This window comes from Aquarana catesbeiana, linkage group LG05 (genome assembly GCF_042186555.1).
Source record: "Aquarana catesbeiana isolate 2022-GZ linkage group LG05, ASM4218655v1, whole genome shotgun sequence".
NCBI lineage: Eukaryota > Metazoa > Chordata > Amphibia > Anura > Ranidae > Aquarana > Aquarana catesbeiana.
In genome coordinates this window covers 524012513-524034644 of record NC_133328.1, presented here as the reverse complement: position 1 = coordinate 524034644, position 22132 = coordinate 524012513, and the positions used below count along the sequence as shown (strand labels likewise).

The following is a 22132-nucleotide window of genomic DNA, read 5'->3' as shown; positions in this document are numbered from 1 at the left end:
GTTGCATCTGGGGGCAGATGGTCCACAAGCTTAGCGGATCCCTGAAGGGGGGAACCCACTCTTATGCAGGTCATGGCTGGGGAGAACATAGAGGAAGCCTCCCCTCTGCATGTTATGACTGAGGAGAATGAGGGAGAAAGCTCCTCTCGTCTTGCCCACTGTGATCTCGAGGTGTCATGTGGTGCATTCTCTTCTGCCCAAAAGAGGGATCATACACTGAAAAATTTCTGGCAACAGATTACCATAATTAATGAAGTTTCACAAGTGCCTGAGGCTGAAAAAGGGTTTCCCCGCTTTGTGGACATTAGCGAGCTGCTATATTGGGTTACCAAGGTTAGGGGAGAAGTGGTTGACCAGTTACTGGTTCTCCAGCCCTTCAGACACATGGTGCTCAACCAAGTCCACAATGATGCATCGGGGGGACACCTGGGGGCTGACAAGACTGAGGCACGAATAACGGACCAGTTCTACTGGCAGGGAGTGACTGCAGAGGTGAGACTTTATTGCAGTTCATGTCCCACCTGCCAGCTGACCGCACCAATGCCTCACTTGAGGAACCCGTTGGTGCCGTGGCCCATTATCGAGGGACCATTTGAGTGCATTGCGATAGATTTGGTGAAATCAGCTCGGGGCCACCAATTACTCCTTGTGGTTAACTCGATTATGCCACCAAGTATCCAGAGGTAGTTCCCCTAAGACAGACTACATCAAAAGCAATTGCCAGGGAATTGTTTAATATGTCCTTCTTTATTCTACTGGCCATGTGCTTTTAGAAAATGTCTAGTTTGAGGGGTCTTTTCAAATTCTGAAAGCTGTAGGTGAAAAATGAAAACCTCCTGATTTTTACAGAAATTTTTGGGTAGTTCGATTTTCACCATTTTGAAAAAAGGCGCAATTCAAAATTTACAAATATTTGTTATTTATTAACTCCATACAGGTTAAGCTTTTATATTTAGTAGGGATTTAGCATGAATTTTGTAAAATTAGCTGTGTTTTTATCTGCCAATAATGGTTTTAGTGTATTTTTTGCCAATATATCAATAAACATTTGCGCAGTAGCACCTTCTTTTTATTCTAGAAATCATATGGTTTCAGAAAATATATGGTTTTGGGGTCTTTCACAAATTCTGAAAGTTGTAAGGGAAAAAATGAAAACCTTCAGATTTTTTGTGGAATTTAGATATTTACATTTTTGTGTATATTCGATTTTCACCATTTTGCAAAAGGGTGTAATGTAAAAATTAAACATTTTTGTTATTTATTAACTCCATACAGGTTAAACTTTTATATTTAGTAGGGATTTAGCAGGAATTTTGTAAAATTAGCTGTGTTTTTATCTGCTAATAATGGTTTTAGTGTATTTTTTGCCAATATATTAGTTCGATAAACAGTTGCACAAATATCACAGGGTCTAAAAAATCAGTAGCTCCTTCTTTTTATTCTAGAGGTCATATGCTTTCAGAAAATATATGATTTTGGGGGTCTTTCACAAATTCTGGAAGCTGTAAGGGAAAAATGAAAACCTTCAGATTTTTTGTGGAATTTGGATATTTACATTTTTGCGTATGTTCGATTGTCACCCTTTTGCAAAAAGGCGCAATGTAAAAATCAAAACATTTTGTTATTTATTAACTCCATATAGGTTAAGCTTTTATTTTTTAGCAGGGATTTAGCAGGAATTTTGTAAAATTAGCTGTGTTTTTATCTGCTAATAATGGTCTTGTGTATTTTCTGTAAATATATTGGTTTGATAAACATTTGCACAAATGCCGTAGGGTCTAAAAAAATCAGTAGCACCTTCTTTTTATTCTACTTATCAGGTGCTTTCAGAAAATATATGGTTTGGGGGGTCTTTCACAAATTCTGAAAGCTATAAGTGAAAAATAAAAAAACAAAGAAAAAATTGCAAAAATTATCTGGCCACCTGAGTGTACAAAATGGAGCATAGGGCCTGGCAGCAAAAGGGTTAAAGTGCTATTGCTTATTTTCACTTGATATGCAATGAAAAGGGCTGCTCTCCAAGACTTAGACTGGGATGTAATATTGGCATCAATGGACACAGAACAGAAATGGGAATTCTTCTATGCAAACTCACTGCAAAGTATATTCACTTGGGCAATAAGTTTAAAAGGCTAAAAATAAAACCTATGTGGTTCACGGTCAAACTTAAAATGGCTATAAATAATAAGAAAATAACTTTAAAAAAATATAAACATGAAGTTACACTATAATCCTTTAAATTCTACAAAGAATTTAACAGAATATGTAAAAGGGAAATCAAGGATGCAAAAATTCAAAACAAATGGCAGATTGCAAAAGATAGTTGGACAAACCCCAAAAAATTCTTCAAATAAATTAATAGTAAAAAGGTCAGGTCTGAGTATGTAGGCCCTTTACAAAATAATCTAGAGTGGGTGACTGGGGAGAAAGAGAAGGCAAATTTATTAAATACTTTCTTCAGCTCTGTGTATACAAAGGAGCATGGGGGAGCTCATGTCCATAATGGGGATGGTATTGACACAGCCCTAAATGATCCACAATGGCTCAAAAGTGATATGGTCCAGAATTATTTATACAGAATATAGGTGAATAAAGCACCTGGACCAGATGGTATGCACCCAAGGATCCTAAAAGAATTGAGCTCTGTCATTTCAAAGCCATCGTTTCTAATTTTTAGGGACTCGTTAATGATTGGAATGGTACCACTGGATTGGCATAGGGCCAATGTGGTGCCCATATTTAAAAAGGATCAAAGTCTTTACCAAGTAACTATAGACCTGTTAGTTTAACTTCTATAGTCGGGAAGATACTGGAGAGTGTGATAAAAGACCACATAGAGGAGTTCTTGCTGTAAAAAATATTTTAAGCAACAGACAGCATGGATTCATGAAAAACAGAAGTTGTCAAGCAAACCTGATTTATTTTTATGAGGAGGTAAGTAAAACTTTGGACAGAGGGGTGGCTGTGGATGTGGTATACTTGGATTTTGCAAAAGCGTTTGACACAGTGTCATAAACCAGATGTGACCAGAACTGTGTGACTGCGACAGAGTGAACCAGACATAAATAGGTGAAAGTAAGTTTATTAAGGAAAATGCATATGTGAACACACCACCAATACAGAGTGAACAACCAAACAAACAGTGATATTAAACCAACCAGCATATGTAGCAAGAGGGAGTACCAGAATCGTAGTCAAGCCAGGCCAGGGTCATAAACAGGGAATCAGTAGCTGGGAAGGGAGATAAACAGGACAAGAGAGGATGGATGGATCACAGGAGGGACGGGTCAGGTACAAGGCTCAGGGTCCAGGGTTCAAGTAACAGACAGGAAACAGGATAAACAGGTTCCAGGAATCAGGCTTGAGATTCAGGCTTCAGGTTCAGGATTAAGAGTAACAGGATGCAGTCCAGGGCTCAAGGACAATACCAGGGCAACATAAGTGTGCAATTGCCGGGTATTTATACTGCAGCTCTGCTAATTAACGTCAGGTGACACCTGTCTGCAGAGGGGAATACCTGCTCCATACTGCCAGGATTCCTCCGCTGGTGGACGCCAGTACTGCGGCCCAAAGGTGACAGAATACTTGCAGGAAAGAGCTCTTCTGACAGCACTGAACTGCCAGTAGACACCTGCTGGTGGACCTCAGTACTGCACGCCAAATGATCGATATTACCAGCGGAGGAGACCTTTCCTAACACACAGTTCCAAACAAACATGGCTAATGTGTAAGGTAAAGTCTACAGGCTTGGAAAGATCAATTTGTAAATGGATAGAAAACTGGGTAAAAAACAAATTCAGAGAGTTATGCCCTGTACACACGATAGGATTTTCCGATGGAAAATCTGTGATAGGACCTTGTTGTCGGAAATTCCGACCGTGTGTAGGTTCCATCACACATTTTCCATAGGAATTTCTGACACACAAAGTTTGAGAGCATGCTATAAAATTTTCCGACAACAAAATCCGTTGTCGGAAATTCCGATCGTGTGTACACAAATCCGATGCACAAAGTGCCACACATGCTCAGAATAAATTAAGAGACGAAAACTATTGGCTACTGACCCGTTTATAGTCCTGACGTACGTGTTTTACGTCACCACGTTCAGAACGATCGGATTTTCCGACAACTTTGTCCAACCATGTGTATGCAAGACAAATTTGAGCCAACATCCGTCAGAAAAAATCCATGGATTTTGTTCTCGGAATGTCCGATCAATGTCCGACCGTGTGTACAGGGCATAATGGTTAATGACTCTTACTCTGAATGGTCTAAGGTTATCAGTGGTGTACCCCAAGGTTCAGTGTTGAACCCTTACTTTTTAATAACCCTTACTTTTTAATAACTTTATAAATGATATAGAGTCTGGGATTAAAAGTACCATTTCTGTCTTTGCAGATAACACCAAGCTATGCAATGGAATAACATCCTGTAAGGATGTCTCCAATTTACAAGCTGACCTCAATGCACTGTCTAATTGGGCAACTAAGTGGAAAATTAGGTTTAATGTTGATAAATGAAAGTTATGCACTTGGGGGCGAAGAATATACATGTATCATACATACTAAGGGAGTACAACTGGGAAAATCCATGGTGGAGAAAGATCTGGGGGTTTTAGCAGATAATAAGCTCAATAATAGCATGCAAGCATGCAAGGTTTCCAAAGCGAGCAAAGTTCTTTCATGCATTAACCACTTCAGTACAGGACATTTACACACCCTTTCTGCCCAGACCAATTTTTAGCTTTCAGCGCTCTCACACTTTGAATTACTCAGTCATGCAACACTGTACCCAAACAAAATTTTTATCATTTTTTAAATACAAATAGAGCTTTCTTTTGGTGGTATTTAATCACCACTGGGTTTCTATTTTTTGCGACATAAGTGAAAAAAGAGCAAAAATTTTGAAAAAAAAAACACTTTTTTTTTAGTTTCTATGATAACATTTTGCAAATAAGTCATTTTTGTTCATAAATTTGGACCAAAATGTATACTACTACATCTCTTTGGTAAAAAATAACCCAAATTATTGGATATTATTAGTCTCTGTGAAAGTTATAGAGTCTACAAGCTATGGTGCAAATAATTGAAAATTGATCACACCTGATTACACCTGATGCACTGACAGCCTCATTTCTGATCTCATTTCTTGAGGCCCTGAAATGTCAGTAAAGTACAAATACCCACCAAATGACCCCTTTTTGAAAAGTAGACAGTCAAAGGTATTTAGTAAGAGGCATGGTGAGTTTTTTTAAGTTGTAATTTTTTCCCACAATTCTTGGGAAAATTAAGATTTTCTTTTCACAAAATTGTCATAATAACAAGTTATTTCTCACACACAGCATGTGCATGCTTCCAAATACACCCCAAAATACATTCTGCTACTCCTCCCGAGTATGGCGATACCACATGTGTGTGACAGCCTGGCCAGACAGAGAGGTCCAACATGCAGGGAGCACAATCAGGGGTTCTAGGAGCATAAATTACACCTCTAATTTCCTAACGACCTATGGAGCAGCAGGACAGTGCAATTACCCACAAAATGACCCCATTTTGGAAACCAAACACCCCAACGTCTATTCTATGAGGCATAATGAGTCTTTTGAACGGTTCATTTTTTTACACAAGTCTTCGGAAAACATGGAAAGAAAATTAAAACATTTTTTTTTTTTTTTACATAAAGTGGTCAGTTTATAAGATATTTCTAACTCAAAGCATGTATATAGCAAAAATGACACCCCAAAACACATTCTTCTACTCCTCCTGAGTATAACTATACCACATATGTGACATTTTTACACAGTCTGGCCACATACAGATGCCCAACATTGAAGTAGTACTTTTAGGCGTGTTAGGAGCATAAATTACACATCTCATTTCATTCCTACCTATCATACTTTTGAAGGTCCTTGAGCACTAGGACAGTGGAATTACCCACAAAATGACCCCATTTTGGAAAGCAAACACCCCAACGTATATTCTATGAGGCATGGACTGCAGATAGGTACTTGGGTACGCTGATGGGCTGGATACAGGTACTCGGTTACTCTGATGGGCTGGTGACAGGTACTCGGTTACTCTGATGGGCTAGTGACAGGTACTCAGGTACTCTGATGGCCTGGTGACAGGTACTTGGGTACTCTGATGGGCTACAGATAGGTACTCGGGTACTCTGATGGGTGGTGACAGGTACTCAGATGGGCAGTGACAGGTACTCAGATGGGCTGTGACAAGTACTCAGGTACTCAGATGGGCTGTGACAGGTACTCAGGTACTCAGGTGGGCTGTGACAGGTACTCAGGTACTCAGATGAACTGTGACAGATACTCAGATGGGCTGTGACAGGTGCTCAGGTACTCATGTACTCAGATGAACTGTGACAGGTACTCAGGTACTCGGGTACTCAGATGGACCGTGACAGGTACTCAAGTCTTTGGGTACTCAGATGAACTGTGACAGGTACTCAGATAGAATGTGACAGGTACTCGGGTACTCACATGAACTGTGGCAGGTACTGGGGTACTCAGATGGACTGTGACAGGTACTCAGGTACTCAGATGGACTGTGACAGGTACTCAGATACTCGGGTACTCAGATGAACTGTGAAAGGTACTCAGGTACTCAGATAGAATGTGACAGGTACTCGGGTACTCACATGAACTGTGGCAGGTACTGGGGTACTCAAATGGACTGTGACAGGTACTCAGATACTCGGGTACTCAGATGAACTGTGACAGGTACTCAGGTACTCAGATAGAATTGTGTCAGGTACTCAGGTACTCAGATGGACTGTGACAAGTACTCGGGTACTCAGATGGACTGTGACAGGTACTCAGGTACTCAGATGGACTGTGACAGGTACTCAGATACTCGGGTACTCAGATAGAATGTGACAGGTACTCGGGTACTCAGATGAAGTGTGGCGGGTACTCGGGTACTCAGATGGACTGTGAAGTTACTCGGGTACTCAGATAGAATTGTGTCAGGTACTCGGGTACTCAGATGGACTGTGACAGGTACTCAGGTACTCAAATAGAATGTGACAGGTACTCGGGTACTCAGATGAACTGTGACAGGTACTCAGGTACTCTGATGGCCTGGTGACAGGTACTCAGGTACTCTGATGGCCTGGTGACAGGTACTTTGGTACTCTGATGGGCTACAGATAGGTACTCGGGTACTCTGATGGGTGGTGACAGGTACTCAGATGGGCAGTGACAGGTACTCGGGTACTCAGATGGGCTGTGACAGGTACTCAGGTACTCAGATGAACTGTGACAGATACTCAGATGGGCTGTGACAGGTGCTCAGGTACTCATGTACTCAGATGAACTGTGACAGGTACTCAGCTACTCCGGCACTCAGATAGACCGTGACAGGTACTCAGGTAGTTGGGTACTCAGATGAACTGTGACAGGTACTCGGGTACTCAGATGGACTGTGACAGGTACTCAGGTACTCAGATGGACTGTGACAGGTACTCAGATACTCGGGTACTCAGATGAACTGTGACAGGTACTCAGGTACTCAGATAGAATGTGACAGGTACTCGGGTACTCGGATAGCTTGTGACAGGTACTCGGGTACTCAGATGAACACTGACAGATACTCAGGTACTCGGGTACTCAAATGGGCTGTGACAAGTACTCTGGTACTCGGGTACTCAGATAGACTGTGACAGGTACTTAGGTACTCGGTACTGAGATGGGATGTGACAGGTACTCAGGTACTCAGATGGACTGTGACAGGTACTCAGCTACTCAAGTACTCAGTTGAACTGTGACAGGTACTCAGGTACTCAGATGGGCTGTGACAGGTAATCAAGTACTCGGGTACTCAGATGGCCTGTGACAGGTACGCAGGTATTCGGGTACTCAGATAGACTGTAACAGGTACTCAGGTACTCAAGTACTCAGATGGGCTGTGGCAGGTACTTTGATGGGTGGTGACAGGTACTTTGATGGGTGGTGACAGGTCCTCTTTATTAGGGGGGGCAATCAGTGTGGTTGGTGTACACTGTAAGTGGTAATGAGATGTTACCGCAATCTCCTTCTCACACACATCTCGTTACCGCAGTTTGTTGACATTCTGTGGCCGGCTGTGATTGGACACAGCTGGTCACATAGTAAAGAGCCAATTTCATTGGCTCTTTACTGCGATCGGGGCTGGGCTGTGTCAGGGTGACAAGCCTCATCCCCTATCGCCACTCTGCGCGCGCCCTAGGGGCATGCACAAGCGCCATGCACGTGGGCAGTACATGTGACCGGCTGTGATTGGACACAGCCAGTCACATGGTAAAAAGCCATTTTTTTATTGGCTCTTTACAAGAATCTGGGATGGGCTGTGTCCAAGGGACATGCCTCATCCCTGATCCCCTCGCTGCGGGCTCCCGGGGGCCCACAGAAGCGGAGAGAATTTGAGGATGTCATATGACACCCGCCCAGGATGGGAGATCCTATCTGCAGAGGTCATATGACTATAGCCCGGTATTGAAGTGGTTAAAAGAGGTATAGACTCCAGAGAGCGAGATATCATTTTGCCCCTCTACAAATCAAGGGCTTTCAGTTACAGAGTTGTAGGCATTGTGAATGGACAAAGAGCATGCTGATCAGCACGCTTGCGGTCCATTGAAACTACGGGACTTGTCATTTATTAATTCTTGCTGTGAATGAAAGACATGCCTGTGTGGGCGGAGCCCCGCACAGATTTGCTGTTTTCAAAATGAGATAGCAGGTGCAGGGAGAGGAATCCTCACCCGCTGTCACAAGGAGGGAGACTTTGGCAGTGAGAGGCAGATAGGACCATGTCACATGTTACACCCTAAATATGGATGGAACATGTAACATGCTCCTAAAGGTGAACATATCCTTTAAATGAAGCTACAGGCAACCATTAAATACATGTACTGTATATATAATGTTGTACCTTGCAAACAAACTGTTTTTTAATTCCATAAGGACTCATGTCATTGGGCATTGCTTGACTTGCATTTGACATGCGTTTGGAAGACACACAAAATGCAGGTACTGTAAGCAAAATACTATTAACGTTTATTGAGCCCCTACCAGTTCTAGGGCTGTGTTTGATTTAGGGTCCTGTCACACAGGATTGTCTGCTTGACGGACTCTGCTTGCTCAGCAGGGGATCGATCTGCTGATCCCCGCTCGGCAGGTGGATGACAGGTCCATCTCGGCTCACTGTACTGAGATGGACCTGTCAGAGTCTCGCTCTCCTCTATGGGGAGATCGGACCGCCTGTCTGTTTTCATGCGATCCCATCTGATCCAATCTGCCAGACGGATGCAAAATAGAGCCACCATCCATCTAGATTTCACACACAGGATCAGATTGAATAGCAGCGGGTGTCAGCAAACATGTCATCGCTGACATCCGCCGCTCCATAGAAGTGAATGGAGGCTCCTATCAGGTCCACCTGAAAAACCGACAGGCAGACCTGATTAGAAAGCCTGTGTGAAAGGGGCCTTACACATTAGAGTTAAGAGACTGCGTTTGACCTGTTATGTGCTGTGATGTGTTTCGCGGAAACCAGCATGTCCCATTGAGGTGCATTTAGGCTGCGGGCAAAGCAGCCTAAACACAGCCTTTTCTTACTAAGGCTGCTTTTTCCTTGTCAAAAGAAGTTTATTGAGTATACAATGTTATAAAGATACATAAATATACATAAAGTAAGTTTACAAGGATCTATAAAGTAAGCTCATTGTTTTACAGTAGGGTTTATATAGGTAAATATCATGAAATTTCAAATATTAAACATTGGGGTCACGTAAACCTAAATTAAAGATATATATCATTTCCTTAGTTACTTTTGTAGGTATTTAAATGATTTATACCTACTATACATATTGTTTACAAGTAGAGTGTATATAGGTCAAATAAGTTCTGATAATGAGCTTTAATCGTAAGGTGGAGAAAAGGAAAGAGAAAGAAGAAAAAGGGTTGAAAGGTAGAGGTATGGTCCACAAGGTTGTCCCGCTCGTCAGTTTATTATTCTTTTTAGTTCTCTTTGAAGCCTTAGAATGGGTGTCCCTGTAAGTCATTTAATCTGTTACATGGCAACAGGACAGAGTCATTGAAATTTGACAGGAACTGTTGTTTTATCCAAGGAATTTTTCAAATTTTGGAATTTGATTTTGATCGATGGCTACCATCTTAGCATGGGACATTCTATTATTCATTCTGTGAATTGTTTCTGCTAGTACCAATGTAGGAGATTTCCATGCCTTGGCCACTGTTTGTTTTGCAGCCGTTATTAGTTGGATCATAAGTTTGAATTGAGAGAGTGTTAACCATTCCGGTTTTAGATTAAGTAAAGTTAAATATGGATCTGGTTGTATTATTTTTTTAAATATTTTAGATGCAATCACGAAGACTTCCTTCCAGAAGGTTTGGATTACTGGGCACGTCCACCATATGTGTAAATATGTGCCTATTTCTGGGCATCCTCGAAAACAAAGAGTTGAGGTATTAGGTGAATATTTTGCCACTCTAGCGGGTACAAGGTACCAGCGAGTTAGGACTTTATAATTTGTCTCTAGTGCCAAGATTTTGGGTGAAGATGACTTAGATGTGAGCCATATATTAGACCAGTCCGTGTCTTCTAAAGTTCGTCCCAGGTCCTCCTCCCACCTCTGAACGTAAGAGGGTCTATTAAGATTTGCTACTCCATATAATTGATTATAATAGTGATGAAATTGTACCTTTAGCAAATGGATCTTTTGTACAGATTGATTCAAAAATGGATAATTGGGATAATGGTGTATCCCCCTTTAGGAATGGTGTATAGAAATTTTTGATTTGGAGATATCTAAATATCTCAGAGTTTGGTAGATCATATTTTTCTCTAAGCGATGGGAATGAAAGGAATGATTTAGATGCTATGAAGTCATTTAGTGTCTGAATGCCTGATGTTGTCCAAGCTTTAAAAGAATTTGGGTAGATCCATGCCGGATAAAAGGCCGGATTTCTGATAAAAGAAAGGAGAGGATTGTGTGGAGATTGTAACTGATATTTGGTTTTTAGTTTATCCCAGAGAGATAAGAAGTGTTTAGTTATGGGATTATGAATTTTAAAGCGGTCTTTAGGATCAAGCCATAATAAATTTGATATTAATAGAGGGTCATTTTCTGAAGCCTCTATAAATACCCATAATGGGATTTCCTGTTTTGCATGGTATTTGGACAGACTGGCCAAATGTGCTGCTCTGTAGTAGTTAGTAAAATTAGGGTATCCCAGGCCTCCTTTATTTTTGGGAAGATGTAGTGTGTGTATAGGTATACGTGGTTTAGAAGAGCCCCATATAAACAAAGTTGCTCTTTTTTGTACTATTCTCAAAAAATAGGAAGGAATTGGAATAGGGAGGACTCTGAATAGATAAAGCAATTTGGGTAGAATAGTCATTTTGATTGCATTAATCTTCCCTATCCAGGATAAAGGAAGTTGCGACCATTGTTTTATTAGATTTGTGATCTGTCTTAATACAGGAGGATAATTGGTTGAGAATAAGTCAGAATGAGATGCTGTTAAATGAATTCCAAGATATGGGATTGATTTTTCTGCCCATGTGAATGGGAGTGCAGTCCTAGCCGGGATCAATTCCATGTTTGTGAGTGAAATATTAAGCACTAGGCATTTCTTAGGATTAATCATAAGGCCGGATAGGGCTGCAAATCCATCAAGAGCTGGTATTAAGTTAGGACCAGAGACCTGTGGTGATGATAGAAAAAGTAATATATCGTCTGCAAATATACATATTTTGTGTGTAATACCTCCTACTTCAATGCCAGTTATAGTTTGGTTTGTTCTGATGTATTGGGCCATGGGTTCGAGTATAAGGGCAAATAATAAGGGAGATAATGGGCAACCCTGTCGGGTACCTCTTTCGATAGTAAAGGCTTCAGATTTGTATCCAGCATATTTTATATAGGCTTTGGGTTTATTATATAATGCTTTGATCCATGTTAAAAAGTGGGGTCCAAAACCCCATTTTTGTAATGAATATTGCATATATTGCCAGGATACTGTGTCAAATGCCCTCTTAATATCGAGAGATAGAAAACATAAAGGGATTTTCCGTTTTTTAGCAATATGTGCCAATAACACTGCCCTGCGTATATTATCACCTGCCTGTCTATTTGGCATGAAGCCTACTTGATCTCTATGTATTAATTTTCCTATAATGCTATTGAGGCGTTTTGCTATTATTTTTGCTAATAATTTAATATCGAGGTTTAACAGAGAGATAGGCCGATAATTCACACAGGAAGTATCATCAGAAAGGGGTTTTGGGATCATACAAACAATTGCCATTAGTGTTTCTTGCCGAAAAGAATGTCCATCTAGAAGTTTGTTAAAAGTTTCAGTGAGAATGGGAGAGAGTATTTCTGAGAATGTTTTATAGTATAAAGCCGAGTAGCCGTCTGGGCCTGGTCTTTTGTTAAGTTTTAGGTCTTTTATGGCGTTAGCAACTTCATCTATAGTTATAGGCTCATCCAAACTGCTTTTTTGATTCTGAGATAACTCAGGTAAGGTTATTTTTGAGAAGAAGGATTCAGCTTCTGTAGGATTAAATTCATTGTTTGTCTTGTATAAAGTTGCGAGATGTGAGTGAAATTTATTGACTATTTTAACTGGATTACAAGTGTAAACATTTTTTGATAATTTGAAACGTATTGGTTTGAAAGATTTGTTAGTTGAATTTAATATTTTGGATGGTGTAAAAGGTGATTTATCTAGAAATGGGAGGAGGACCTGGTTCGAATCCCCACACATTATCACTGTTCCTATTTTGTGTGTATTAATCACTTGTAATATATGTGAAAGGAATGGTGTAGGTTGTTTGTTAGGAGCGTAGTAGGAAATCACCGTGATTGCTGTATCCATTATATAACCCATGAGTATCAGGTATCTACCTTCTGGGTCTTTAATTTCTGATGATAAGGTGAATGGTGTGGATCGGTGAAATGCAATTAGAGTTCCCCTTTGCTTGGTACAGGCAGAAGCCGTGTAAATTTGTTGATAAAAAGGAGAAATATATTTTGGAGTAGAATCTTTGGTGAAGTGTGTTTCTTGGAGGCATACTATGTGAGCCTTCTTGTTATGGAAAGTACGGAAGGCTTTGGTCCTTTTTTGAGGGACATTTATTCCCTGAACATTCAGGGAAAGTATATTCAGTGGTGCCATGGCAATAGATCAAATAGTTTTGACTTACTTTTTGTTATGCAGAGCTGACTGCGCAGATCAACCTGTGTGGACTGAAGAGATGAATAGATAGAAAAGAAACCAGTGAATTCTGGAGTAAAGAGTAAACAAAAAACATATGAGATTAGATGATACATTGTATAAATTATTTTTTGCAAGTAATCACAATTTACCCGTGAAAGAGAATAAATATCTCTCTCAGGGGAATAAGTGCCTTCGTCACACTCCCACATAATATGGTTGGGAGAATGAGGAGGGCTATTGGGGGTACACGGATCTTCCGCTTACAGGAGAGAAGTGCTATGTCAAAAGACATCAAAATGATGTTTCATTAATTGGAGTGCAGAATATAGTTTTTGTTGAAATTGTTTATTCCAGGGTGGTTGTATATGGTTAGTCTTGCCCTAGGCTAAATAATTCAGTTAGAAAGGTACTGTTAATAACTTTGGTATTGATGAAGATAGTTTGAATTATTTTGGGATTTTAACCCTTTTAGAGTAAACAATTACATATTTTATTCATATGTAACTATTTAGATATGTTAACTCATAAAATTGAGGTTGTATTGCTTCAGATTAGAATAAACAAAAACATAATTCTAGGAACTAGTTAGGTAATAATATATTTGTTTTAAGAAAAGAAAGAAAAAGCTTCCATTACTTCTGGATTATTGAACATATTTGTCCTAAAAAGTAATAAATCTATTGTTATTACCTGATAATATATAACTGAACAAGAATTTCCTTATTTCACTTATATATTCTAAGGCTATATGAATCAGAAGTAATAAGAAATATAACTGGAATGTAACATGATCCCATACAGTGTGTGACTATCAGAATGCAGTTACATTCAGTTATAAATATAGGTTTTTTATAGAGAACCATCTCTTAGTATAATGAAGAGATATCAGGAATTATGATGTCAGTCCATTGAATCTTCTTGGTCCATGGATGATGTGGCATAACGGCCTCTTTTGTGAGAATGATGATTCCCATTTTGTTCTGAAATTTTCTGGGTGCTGCCTGAAGGTGAAGATGACGCCATTCTTCTGCATGTGGGAGTGTTGCTGCTTGTGGGTTCTGTCAGATTTAATTTTAAAAGGGTTTGTTGTAGTTCATCTGCTGATCTGCTTCTGTAAATTGTACCTTGGTAGTTAAATCTGACTGAAAAGGGGAAGCCCCATTGATACATAATGTTGTGGCGTTGCAGTTCCATTAGTTGGGGTTTCATGGATCGTCTTTTAGTAATAGTAAGTTGGGATAGGTCAGCAAAAATTTGATAATTGTGTCCTTGAAAATTAAGTTCTTTTTTTTCTCTTGCAGCAATTAGTATTTGTTCTTTCGTTCTGTAATAATGAAATTTTGTGATTATATCACGTGGGGGTCCATCTTTCTTTTTGGCTGTGAGGGCTCTGTGTACTCTGTCCAGTTCTAAACGTTCAATAGGGATATCTGGCTTTAGTTCTTGTAATAGAGCAGTAATAGTAGATTGCAGGTCTGTCACAGTTTCAGGTATTCCCCTTATGCGCAAGTTTGAACGTCTGGCTCTATTTTCGTAATCTTCGAGCTTAGTTTGAAGTATTAAATTTTCTTTTTTTAATTGTTCCAATTCTGTTATATTTTCTTGGGTTGTAATTTCAATTTCATCCATTTTTATTTCTAAGGCTGCGGTGCGGTTTCCCAGCTCTCTTATTTCTTTGGTTAGGCTTTTTGTTATTTGGTCTGAGGTTTGTTTTAAAGCCTTATGAAGCATCTTTTCAAATTGTAATAATATTATTGGGGATACTGAGGAGGCTTGTGGAGAAGTTTGTGAGAGGATTTGTTCTGTATCTGACTCAAATGGAGAGTCTTGCTGTGACATTTTTTGTCTGTGAGAGCGCCCTGATGCTGTATCTTGTGAGGTGACTGGAGCTGCTTCAGCTGCAGTGAGTGCCTGTGAGCTCTTTGTGAGGTGATTTTTATTTCTGCCACGGTTTCCTCTCAGTACCATATTTCCTGCCCAAACTTTCACAGTTTGTTCCCTGGGGCAAAAATGTTCAAATGGATACCTTTTGAGCCTGCAGGCTCCGCTTTGTCCTTCTCTTCTCTCCTCAGCGGTGTGGAGCTCTAACAATGCATGTCTGCTCTGCTAGGCTCCCCTAAGGCTGCTTTTTCAATGAACGCAGTGTTTTCCAAGAACATCCATTGACATAGGCCCTAAAGGAAGTCTTTGTAAACCTCTATACATGGCACAGAAAGGCAGGTGACACATTTATCTCCTTGTTTAGCAATGCCGTCCTCCAGCATGCTTATTGGGTTATGAATCACTATCATAATTTAGGTCCAACGAGTAAGGAGCTGATCCAATAAAACAGTAAGCTCATCCAGGAAGCAGCAATGGTAAACTAGGAAGGGGCAGAGGAATCACTGAGACTAGTACAGATGTGTTTCACAAGAAAGGCTGGACAAAAATATAAATCTGTTGGCAGATAGGGATGAGCCGAACACCCCCCTGTTCGGATCGCACCAGAACTTGCGAACAGGCAAAAAATTTGTTCGAACACGCGAACACCATTAAAGTCTATGGGACACGAACATGAATAATCAAAAGTGCTAATTCTAAAGGCTTATATGCAAGTTATTGTCATAAAAACTGTTTGAGGACCTGGGTCCTGCCCCAGGGGACATGGATCAATGCAAAAAAAAAGTTTTTTCGGGAGCAGTGATTTTAACAATGCTTAACGTGAAACAATAAATGTGTAATATCCCTTTAAATTTCGTACCTGGGGGGTGTCTATAGTATGCCTGTAAAGGGGAGCATGTTTCCCATGTTTAGAACAGTCTGACAGCAAAATGACATTTCAAAGGAAAAAAAGTCATTTAAAAATACTCGCGGCTATTAATGCATTGCGACAATACACATAGAAGTTCATTGATAAAAACGGCATGGGAATTCCCCACAGGGGAACCCTGAACCAAAATTTAAAAAAAAAATGGAATGGGGTCCCCCTCAAAATCTATACCAGACCCTCCAGGTCTGGTATGGATTTTAAGGGGAACCCCACGCCAAAATAAAAAAAAACGGTGTGGGCTCACCCTAAAGATCCATACTAGACCCTTATCTGAGCACGCAACCTGGCAAGTTGCAGGAAAAGAGGGGGGACGAGAGAGCGCCCCCCCGAACCATACCAGGCCACATGCCCTCAACATTGGGAGGGAGCTTTGGGGTAGCCCCAAAACACCTTGTCCCCATGTTGATGAGGACAAGGGCCTCATCCCCACAACCCTGGCCGGTGGTTATGGGGGTCTGCGGGCGGGGGGCTTATCGGAATCTGGAAGCCCCCTTTAACAAGGGGACCCCCAGATCCCGGCCCTCCCCCCGTGTGAAATGGTAAGGGGGTACTTGTACCCATCCCCTACCATTTCACTAAAAAACTGTCAAAAATGTTAAAAATGACAAGAGACAGTTTTTGACAATTCCTTTATTTAAATGCTTCTTCTTTCTTCTTTCTTCTTTCTTCTATCTTCTATCTTCCTTCGGTTTCTTCCTCCATCTTCTTCTTCTTCTGGTTCTTCAGGTTCTTCTGGTTCTTCCTCCAGTGTTCTCATCCGGCATCTTCCTCCGCGGCATCAGCGTCTTCTTCCCTCCTTCTCCGCATCAATGATGGCATGGAGGGAGGCTCCCACTCTTCTCTTCATCTTCTTCTCTTCATCTTTTTGTCTTCATCTTCTTGTCTTCATCTTCTTTTCGGCCCGCTCCGCATCCATGATGGCATGGAGGGAGGCTCCCACTTTGTGACGCTTCTCCTCTTCTGACGGTTCTTAAATAACGGGGGGGCAACCCGGTGACCCTGCCCCCTCTGACGCACGGGGACTTGACGGGACTTCCCTGTGGCATCACGGGGAATGCCACAGGGAAGTCCCGTCAAGTTCCTGTGCGTCAGAGGCCCTTGTCCTCATCAACATGGGGACAAGGTGTTTTGGGGGCTACCGCAAAGCACCCTCCCAATATTAAGGCCATGTGGCCTGGTACGATTCAGGAGGGGGGGGCGCTCTCTCATCCCCCCTCTTTTCCTGCGGCCTGCCAGGTTGTGTGCTCAGATAAGGGTCTGGTATGGATTTTTGGGGGGACCCCACGCCATTTTTTTTTAAATTTTGGCCGGGGTTCCCCTTAATATCCATACTAGACCTGAAGGGCCTGATATGGAATTTAGGGGGACCCCCCATGTCATTTTTTTTTTTTTTTTTTTTTGGTTCAGGGTTCCCCTGTGGGGGATTCCCATGCCGTTTTTATGAACTTTTTTGTGCATTGTCGGACTGGCAATTCATTAATAGCCGCGAGTAGTTTAAATGACTTTTTTTCCTTTGAAATGTCATTTTGCTGTCAGACTGTTCTAAACACGGGAAACATGAGCCCCTTTACAGGCATACTATAGACACCCCCAGGTATGAAATTTAAAGGGATATTACACTTTTATTGTTTCACTTTAAGCATTATTAAAATCACTGCTCCCGAAAAAACGTCCGTTTTTAAAACTTTTTTTTGCATTGATACATATGCCCTGGGGCAGAACCCAGGTCCCCAAACACTTTTTATGACAATACCATGAATATAAGCCTTTAAAATTAGCACTTTTGATTTCTCCCATAGACTTTTAAAGGGTGTTCCGCGGCATTCAAATTTGCCGCGAACACCCCAAATTGTTCGCCGAACTTGCGAACAGCCGATGTTCGAGTCGACCATGAGTTCGACTCGAACTCAAAGCTCATCCCTATTGGCAGATAGCATTTAAGATAAATGTATTTGAACTGTGTTCGCCTGGAGTTTCACTTTACACTGATACTCATGTCACCTGGATAATATGTTATATCAGACAGACGAAGATAACCGATTACCAATGGAGGTTGGCAAACAAGTGTCAACACATGCCAAAATCTTGTCACTATCAAGGATATGAGAATTTCAGCTTCCATCTACCAGTTCTCATTCTCGTTAGGTGAGGCAATGATAATAGCATGTACATTGTAGCCACAAATGTTTCCAGGTACCACACACCAAGTAGTGAATCACAAAACAAATGATCACTATGTTTCACCTGTGTGAGGTTAACCATACTTAATCAGACTTTTATGATTAAGCCCTACATGGGCGAAACATGTTAGAAGGGCTTTCTTGATGGATGCAGAGCCAGCTGAAGCCATTTTGTGATCCTTTGTTTTGTTAGTCACTATGTTGGTGTGCAGTCCTGGGAAACATTTGTGGCTATATGGTTGGGCTTGACTTGCTCTTATCAGTGACTGAGCAGCAGTGATTGAACCGACTGGTACAGATGACAGGAGCTTGTGAGCCAATAGCTTATGTGAGTGTCTACATCCGTGTTTCTCAACTCCAGTCCTCAAGGTGCCCCAACAGGTCATGTTTTCTGGATTTCCATTATTTTACATAGGTGATTTAATCAGTTTCAATGCCTTAGTAATTACCACAGTTGTCTCATCTGAGGGAAATCCTGAAAGCATGACCTGTTGGGGCGCCTTGAGGACTGGAGTTGAGAAACACTGGTCTACATTATCCTTCAAACCTTTGCAGATATCGCCAGCCAACATAATTGTTGTCCCCTACCCCCACCCCAAGTCTGTAGATGTCAATAGGATTACAATTGCTATCAAATCCTACTAAAATATAGAGGGGAAATTATTTAATATGTATAGATAATATATAGCAGCTGGTTTATAAGTATAATCTTTTATTTAAAAATAGAAACGTGTAATACAAATGCATGCTCAGATCATCTATTTATGCACACTTACATCTGAGTAGAAAGGAAGGCTGGCCAGTGCAAGCCCCTTCCTGCCGCCACTGAGACAACAAGAGGCAAAAGGTCCAACCTGGCTATTTACTTGTTTACCCAAGAACAATTGGGTTTGTTTACTGCTTACTACTGGCACCAACAGACATAAGGATTGTTTCTTGGTTGCTCAGATCTAACAATTATCAATGACTGTAGAGATCCAATCAAGTGCAACATTTTGTTATCTATTTTAAAGTCTATATATGCACAAAATTTTCACAAATATTTGTAAATTTTATCTGTTACATTTTTGTTTTAGCCTAATTAGTCTTTATCATTTTTCAAATGTTATATCAGAAAATCTCTAACTTATAGAGAATAAGTTATTAATTGACCTGAAGCCAACCTGTTCACACTGGTGGCGTTTGTGGCCAGAAGTCTGACTGCAGTTATGATATACACAGTATAGACCTATAACGAATAAAATAAATACTATCAGTACAGCCAAGGCTGTACTATATAATCCATGTGTAAAAGTGACAAGATGTAAAATTAATCTCCACACACACACTTTTTTTACCATTCTCTTCATTCCCTTAATGTTGTCCACCCCATCATCACCACCACTCCCTCATGAAAGGATCCCATTTAAAGCATACACAGGCTTTTCAATGAGCTTACATTTTATGTGTGGGTCATAAACATTAGGTGAGATCACACTGGTGTCAGTATTTCAAAAGGGGTAGAGAAGTAGAGTGGATGAGAGTGTTGAAGCACAATTAAAAAGCACTGAAGAAACACATTCGAGACTTTGGTGTATTTGGACAATTTTTCTTTGTGTAAAGTGGTTTATAATGGGTTTTGTTATAATGCTTTGACGTTACTCAAAGTAGAGGTGAAAGCACACCATCAAGGTATTAAATCTAATACACACAGCAAACAAATTCCGCACCCCATGCGTGCTCCTAGGCACGGATGTGGAAAAGGCCTTTGACAGGGTGAACTGGTCCTTCATGTATGCAGTCCTTCAATATGTCTGATGCAGCGCTAATATGTCCCGGTGGATCTCATCAATATACTCAAGACCCACAGCTCGCATACGAGCTAATGGAGTCTTGTCGGATCCCCTATAAACCTCCAATGGGACACGTCAGGGGTGCCCGCTTTTGCCCCTCCTCTTCGCCATGTCACTGGAACCCTTTCTGTGCTCGGTTCCTAGACACCCGGATATTAGTGACGTATCGATGGGAAAGTTTCAACACAAAGTACTGGCTTATGCTGACGACATGTTGTTCTCCCTTACCAACCCTGTGATATCCATCCCATATCTTCTCAGGGAATTTGACAAATACGGTGCCCTCTCCAACCTTAAAAGTAACTTCATAAAATCAGAAGCGATGGGCATTAATCTCCGACAGTCTCTTAAAGTCCAACACCAGTCGAATTTTAGGTTAAAATGGAATGATAGGGCGTTGACATATCTGGGTACAATAATTCCAGCCCACACATCAAAGGTCTTTGAAATGAATTTCCCCCTTTACTTGCAAAGATCAGAATGCTCTTCAATAAGTGGGACTGCGGTCTACACTCGTGGTTCATAAATAAGAGTTGGGACTTTAAATGAGGTCATGGAAACCATGTAGGTACCAGGGGTAGCAGTGCAATTTTATTAATCAAGTAACATGCATAAAACAATTCAAGACAGAACCACATACTGTGGAGAAAGACATTATAATAAATATCATTCCAAAATCACAACACATGTATTTGTGCATAAGCGATCGGCATCAAGGGTACAATCCACTTGGCGCCACATAGTGGTCTAACAGAGAAATTTAGTGCATGTACAAAGATTACATAATATGTACAAAAAACAATACCACAGCACAACGAAATAAATAAATATAGTATATGAAAACCATAATGATTGTTCTTATCTCTCATTAGAGAGATAACATTGTTTTTTTTACCAACATCAAACTTGACACATTGCTTCAATTTAATTTCTCTCCCAGGCAGTCCATATTGGCACTCTTTGTCGATACTCTATCCATCTCGGCTCTGTGGCTCCCACGCTGTTCCTCGGGGGGGACTCTGTGTACCCGGCTCGCCAGCGCGCATTCCGCTGCACCTCAGCTCCCGGGAGAGATGCCTGTTGGTCTTGGCTCTGCACCTGTCATGTCCCAATGTACCATTCACATGTAAGTGTTTTAGGGTGACCCACCCCTCTTTCGCTGCTATTATGAGCTACTACCTAGACTCACTTTATGTTGTATTATATTTCTAGAAATCCCTGACCATCTGGCCCCTGATGAGTGTGTTCTACACGAAACGCGTCAGGATTTTTGGGATACCAACATATGTTGACATTACAACATCTCAAGAACAATCATTATGGTTTTCATATACTATATTTATTTATTTTGTTGTGCTGTGGTATTGTTTTTTGTACATATTATGTAATCTTTGTACATGCACTAAATTTCTCTACTAGACCACTATGTGGCGCCAAGTGGATTGTACCCTTGGTGGCGATCACTTATGCACAAATACATGTGTTGTGATTTTGGAATGATATTTATTATAATGTCTTTCTCCACAGTATGTGGTTCTGTCTTGAATTGTTTTATGCATGTTACTTGATTAATAAAATTGCACTGCTACCCCTGGTACCTACATGGTTTCCATAACCTCATTTAAAGTCCCAACTCTTATTTATGTCGCATACAGGGATGGAGACACCTTTTGGTGCCTCATTCAAAGTCCCACTTCCCCCCTTTTCCCCTTCTTAATTTACACTCGTGGTTCGGTCGCTGCAATATTCTTAACCACTTCAGCCCCGGAAGGATTTACCCCCTTCCTGACCAGAGCACTTTTTACAATTTGGCACTGCGTCGCTTTAACTGCTAATTGCGCGGTCATGCAATGCTGTAACCAAACGAAATTTGCGTCCTTTTCTTCCCACAAATAGAGCTTTCTTTTGATGGTATTTGATCACCTCTGCCGTTTTTATTTTTTGCGCTATACACGGAAAAAGACCGAAAATTTTGAAAAAAAATGATATTTTCTACTTTTTGTTCTAAAAAAAATCCAATAAACTCAATTTTAGTCATACATTTAGGCCAAAATGTATTTGGCCACATGTC

At 40.7% G+C, this 22132-nt stretch overlaps 1 long non-coding RNA gene across 1 annotated transcript in view; it reads left to right on the top strand.

Moving 5' to 3' along the window:
• The window catches only part of LOC141146028 (uncharacterized), an 85141-nt gene extending 63668 nt beyond the window's left edge, over window positions 1-21473 (top strand). Inside the window, exons 2-3 of the long non-coding RNA XR_012244718.1 lie at window positions 21002-21187; window positions 21274-21473. This is a non-coding gene — a long non-coding RNA (uncharacterized lncRNA). The remainder of the gene's footprint in view (window positions 1-21001; window positions 21188-21273) is intronic.
• Window positions 21474-22132: the final 659 nt, after the last annotated feature.